The sequence below is a fragment of the Zootoca vivipara genome, chromosome 9 (genome assembly GCF_965207765.1).
Source record: "Zootoca vivipara chromosome 9, rZooViv2.hap1.1, whole genome shotgun sequence".
In the NCBI taxonomy this organism is placed as follows: domain Eukaryota; kingdom Metazoa; phylum Chordata; class Lepidosauria; order Squamata; family Lacertidae; genus Zootoca; species Zootoca vivipara.
Genome location: NC_142592.1, coordinates 39,817,239 through 39,823,238, shown reverse-complemented (window position 1 = coordinate 39,823,238; position 6,000 = coordinate 39,817,239).

Sequence of the window (6,000 nt, the reverse complement as noted above, 5' to 3'; positions counted from 1 at the left end):
AACAGATTGCCTACAAAGGGTGCAGAACGCACACCATTTGAACTTTGGCACGGGAGAGTCCCAAGTCTGCAGCACATACGTGTGTTTGGAAGTGTCTGTTATTACCACGTGCCCAAAGAGCGCAGACACAAGCTTGACTCCAGAGCAAAAGCAGGTATCCTGGTTGGATATGCTCCTGGAGGAAAGGGATATAGAGTTCTAGATCCAAAGAGTGGCAGAGCAGACCCATACCATGTGGTTCATTTTGATGAACTAGGAAAGTTTGATACAAAGAACACTGTTATTGACTGTTCTAGAGAGTCACCAGATGAAGAGTTTATAAGTTTTCCTTTAGCACAAGGAACTAATATACCTTCTAGTGTCACAACACCCCCTACAGGCGACACCCCAGAAGACGCAGAGGTCCAGACCCCTGGCGGCACCAGAGACGAAGAGGAGGAGCTGTACGTGGACATGCCAGCGTTGGAGGAGGATGAGGATGCTGATGCGGTTGCACAACCAGAGGTCAGATGCTCATCCAGAACCAACAAGGGCGTTCCGCCACTACGACTGTCCTACTTTGCAGGGTCGGCGTCTCCACCAGAACCTTCCACTTGGGAAGAGGTAGAGCAGATGCCAGCCACCGAAGCCAGTCTCTGGAGGAAAGCCGCGCAGGAGGAGATTGACGCACTGCACAAGAACAAGACCTGGACACTCACAGAATTACCTGCTGGTAAGAAAGCAATTGGGAGCAAATGGGTGTTCAAGGTTAAAAGGGGTTCAGAAGGGGAGGTGCAACGTTACAAAGCAAGACTAGTGGCACAAGGTTTTTCACAGCAATATGGCCACGACTATGACCAAGTCTTTGCACCGACAGTAAGATACAGTAGCGTAAGATTACTTTTAAGCATCGCAGCATCTAAAGGGATGGAGGTGAAACACATTGATATAGCTACTGCGTTTTTGCATGGGGAAATTTCTGAAGAAATTTACATGAAGCAGCCTAAAGGTTTTATAAAGCCAAATGAGGCACATTTGGTTTGCAAGCTTCAAAAGGGACTGTATGGTTTAAAACAAGCAGCCAGAGCCTGGAACTTGAAATTGCATGGAATGCTGGTGAAACTTGGGTACAAGCAAGGCGAAGCTGACAAGTGTTTGTACACTAAGCAGAGTAATGGACAATTTTCTTATATTCTTGCCTTCGCTGACGACCTTTTAATCGCAACGTCAAATGACAGGGATTATAAAAATGTAGTCCAGCACCTCAACAAGGAAGTGCAAGTGAAGGAATTAGGACCAGTTGAGTATTACCTCGGGATTCAAGTGGAAAGAGAACAGGATGGTTCATTTCTACTCAATCAGAAGCAAAAGATAATTGAACTGTTGGAGAGTATGCAATTGCAGGATGCAAAACCCGTCGACACCCCGATGGCTACAGACTTCTTAAAGAACCAAGAGGATTCGAAGCTGCTGCCAAACAACACAGAGTATCGTTCAGCAATTGGTAAACTTTTGTATTTAGTTACCACATGCAGACCTGATTTAGCCAATGCAGTAGGGATTCTCAGCAGGAAAGTGAGTAGTCCCACTGAGCATGATTGGGTTGGTGTGAAGAGGGTGGTTCGATATCTTAAGGGTACAATGGATTGTAAATTAAAGTTACCAGCTGTCAGTGACCCTAAACTAATTGGGTACACTGATGCTGACTGGGCGGGTGATAATTCTGATTATAAATCCACAAGCGGGCATGTCTTTATGTATGGGGGCGGAGCTATCACATGGGGCAGTTATAAACAGAAATGTATAGCTTTATCGTCTACAGAATCGGAATATGTTGCGGCTACAGAAGCGTGCAGAGAGATTTCCTGGCTGGACCAACTCCTAACAGATTTTGGCGTGGAGAGAAAGGAACCTATAAGCCTGCTGGAGGACAACCAAAGCTGTCTAAAGCTGGCGCAGAATGAGAAGTTCCTAGCACGCTCAAAACACATTGGGGTCAGGTACCACTATGTTCGCCAGATGATACAAGATGGACTTGTCGAACTGTCGTACTGCTGCACATCGGAGATGACAGCAGACATCCTGACGAAACCCCTGCCAAGACAGAGTTTCCAGAACCTGCGTGTCAAGCTGGGACTCTTGGGTGGTTGAATAAAGTTGTTTGTGTTTTGTTTTGTATGTAATGAATGTTGTGAATTGCCTGAGAAGGGGTTTGTGGGATGGAACACTGGGGCAGACAAGTCACAACAGTTCCTAGAGTGTCCACTAACAGGAACTCACCTGGAGGGACACCTGACTACAGGTCAGTTCCTGTTCCTCCAGATATGCTGAAGAGATTAGGTGGGACAAAAGCCCTAGCCTGCAATCACTCGCTCTCTTAGCTACTTCCTCCTTCGATGAGGACACATCTCCAGAGAATCTCTAGTTAGCATGGTTCTCACTCTAGGCCTGCAGCCAAGAGTGAGACCAAATGGAGTCTTACTTTACTAAGTAGTCTCTAGATATATGTATACTTGTAACTTTTCTAAGCAAGCCTGCCTTTCTGAGATTATGCTGTAACTCAGGATGAAACTGTAAGTAAACTCTATCTTATTTTATAAACACTGTGTTGTGTATTTCTTTTAAGAGGGACAAAGGGGACCTTTGCCAGGAAGTGTAATATTGAACTATAAAGTGTAATATTGTTATAGAGATTCTAGCGAATCTAACGCACATGCTTTGCTGCGCACAAAAGGGGAATGTCACTCTGCTGATATTAGAAGCTTGCTAACACAAGCTTGGATAGGATCTATCTAATAATATATCCTAATCCACATCCCTAACATTCCCATACAGCCAAGGGATAAAAACCCCTCCCGAGTGGCAGTTGGGGGAGTTGGAGTTCAGTTGCAGTTGGAGTTCAGTTGCAGTTGGAGTTGGAGTTGAGTGAGCTAGTGAAGTCAGAGTTGGTTGGGTAGTGAGAGTCAGAGAGTTAGGTGGAGTATTGGGGGGTAGGAACATACAGACAGGATAGCAGTGTGATATAAAACTAGCTGTGTTGCATAACTTAGAAGGTATAGGCCGGTATAGGCAACGTTTTAAGTTCATGTACAATATTATCAATCCAGTAACCGCACGCATATGTACCAATCAATAAACTAAACTTGTTTTAAATCGTATCCTGGTCTGTGTCATCTGAGAAGGGAAATAGCAAGTATCCAGCTGGCAGTCTGAGGGGAGCTGCAGCCTGGGATACAACGTGTCATTGGTGCAGCACCAATCGATCTTGAAAACATCCAGTGGTGCTGTACAGGTCCAGGCAGGACCCGTGACAGGTGGCTCCCAAAGACATCCAGAAACCTCACTACTGACAGCTTTAGCCAGATTTTGCCCACATGACCTTAAAGAAAACTGCCACTGCTACTCCTCACTACCCCAAGCCACCAATGAGCTGACCACTGAGAGTGGCTGGTTGTTACTAAACATACTGTGAAGACTTTACACAGACTTGGAGGCACTACCGTGTTTCCCCTATTTTAAGGCGTAGTCATTTTATAAGACGTAGCAGGATTTTTACACTTTTGCGGAATTAAGCCATACCCCGAAAATAAGCCATACCCCGAGCCACCTGGAACTGGTTGCTGCTGTTGCTGCTGCTGAAGCGCCGTGCAGCTCTCTATCCGTCCTCGCCCTCAACTGCTAATTTCTCACACGGGCGGGGGGGGGGGGGGGAGAAGCAGGAGGAGGCACAAGCACCGCGCGCTCGGCCCTCTTTCGGCGTCGCCAGGCGAGCCGCGCTGGGAGCCTCCCCACTCGGTGACGGGAAACCCCTCGGTGACGGGAAACCCCTCGGTGACGGGAGCCCTGCTGGCCCCTTCCGCGCTGCCGGAATGTTGTGGGGCCGCATGGCCCGAAGCAGAGCAGCAGCGGGTGACAAGCGGCGGCAGGAGCCGCGCCGCCGAAACGTTCTGGGGCCGCATGGCCCAAGGCAGAGCGGCGGCGGGTGACAGGCGGCGGCAGGAGCCGCGCCGCCGAAACGTTCTGGGGCCGCATGGCCCAAGGCAGAGCAGCGGCCGGAGGTGACTGACGGCGGCGGGAGCCCTGCTGGCCCCTTCCGCGCCGCCAGAACATTGTGGGCTGCATGGTCCACGGCAGAGCGGCGGCCGGCAGAGCGGCGGCATGGTCCACGGCAGAGCGGCGGCCGGGTCCGCTGGCCCTTCCGCGCCGCTGGGGCGACTGACGGCAGCGGGAGCCGCGCTGCCGGAACGTTGTGGGCTGCATGGCCCAAGGCAGAGGGGCGGCGGGGCGACTGACGGTGGCGGGAGCCCTGCTGGCCCCTTCCGCCTTCCGTGAGCAACAAAAAGAAAGCGAGCCAGCCAGCCAAGAGCTTGCGTTCGCTCCTCCAGACCACTCCGCCGAGAGCCTCCGGCCTCTCGAGCGGCGATGCTCGGGCGCCCAAATGGGAAGAAAGACCCCCCTCACCAGATTCTGAGCGCTCCCTGCTCCCCGACGGATCGGGCAAAACCTGGCGCGCAGCGCAAGCGCGGGACGGAAGGCGCGATCCAGCCATTTAAAGCTGTGGCCGCTGCTGCTTTTTAGCCCCCTCCAGCTGTTTGCCAGTTTTCTGCGTCTTTTTTGTGGTGTGTGAGGAGCGCTGCCATAAGGCTGCGCTCCGGCCACCTTTTTAACCTCCCCCCCCCAGTTGTTTGGTAGCTTTTGTGGCGCATGAGGAGTGCTGCCATTGGGACGCGCTCCGAACTTTTTTCTACCCCACCCCCCCAGCGGTCTGGCCGGCTTCTCCTGCCTTCGCAGAGTGCTGCCAGCCCAGCAGCAGCAACGCCGGTCGCGGCAGGAGGAGGCAGGAACCATACTAAGACACCCCCCGAAAATAAGCCATAGGCTTATTTTCTTGAGTAAAAAAATTATAAGACGGTGTCTTAAAATGTGGGAAACACGGTATTCTTTAGCTGGACCTGTCCCATGTTTTCAGTATTTCCTATTACCACCCTTGGCTTGTCTTCTTAACTCATTCTGTTCCAAAACCTGTCCCAGCCTTCTAATGCTAATTGTGTATATATCTTTGATGAGGCATGCCTGTCTCCTTCTCTGTTTCCTTCTTTCCTGCTGAGGAAGCCACAGATCATGAATCTCCACTAAAATACATTCCTATATACCTGAAGGAGCATCTCCACCCCCATCGTTCAACCACAGAGGTCTAGTTACAGGGAACCAGGCAGAGGGCCTTCTTGGTAGTGGTGCCCGCCCTGTGGAATGCCTTCCCATCAGATGTCAAGGAAATAACCAACTACAGGTATATGACATTTAGAAGACATTTGAAGGCAGCCCTGTTTAGGGACGTTTTTAATGTTTGATGTTTTAATGTATTTTTAATCTTTTGTTGGAAGCCTCCCAGAGCGGCTGGGGACACCCAGCCAGATGGGCGGGGTATAATTTTTTTTAATTATTATTATTATTATTATTATTATTATTATTATTATTATTATTATTATTATTCCTTTGTGGATGAGAGCAGATTGCCTTGCCCAGAACTGGATCTTCCAAATTTGATAGTCTGCACCGATTGCATAGGAGAGATCTATACAATGGTATGCATTTAAACCAGTTCAGAATGTGTTGTCGTTTTCATTCTCCAAGAAACCAAGAAATTTCACCACATGCTTCAACACGCAGCGCTCAGAGGATGCAGAAGGTAGTGTTTTTGCCAAGGTAGTTGGCAAAGAGATGGAGATGGGGTTGAGGACAATGGGAAGAGCTGGAGGGTTGGAGTTATGAGCTTTTGCGGCCAAAAATTAACCGCCCCTTATAATTATGAATATGAGATTTTGCAATTTAACTTTTAACTTTTTTTGCATGTGGGTGGGGCAGGGAAGATCCATGCAGTGGTATTGAGTGGGTTGTATCCAAAGGTGCCCATATGAAAGCAGAAGATGTCTCCTGCTGTTTCACACCTAACCTGGCATGCTGCCCGAGTTCCCTTCAGAATGCTTGGAAGCAGATTCAAAGCCATTCTTCCATTTGTGC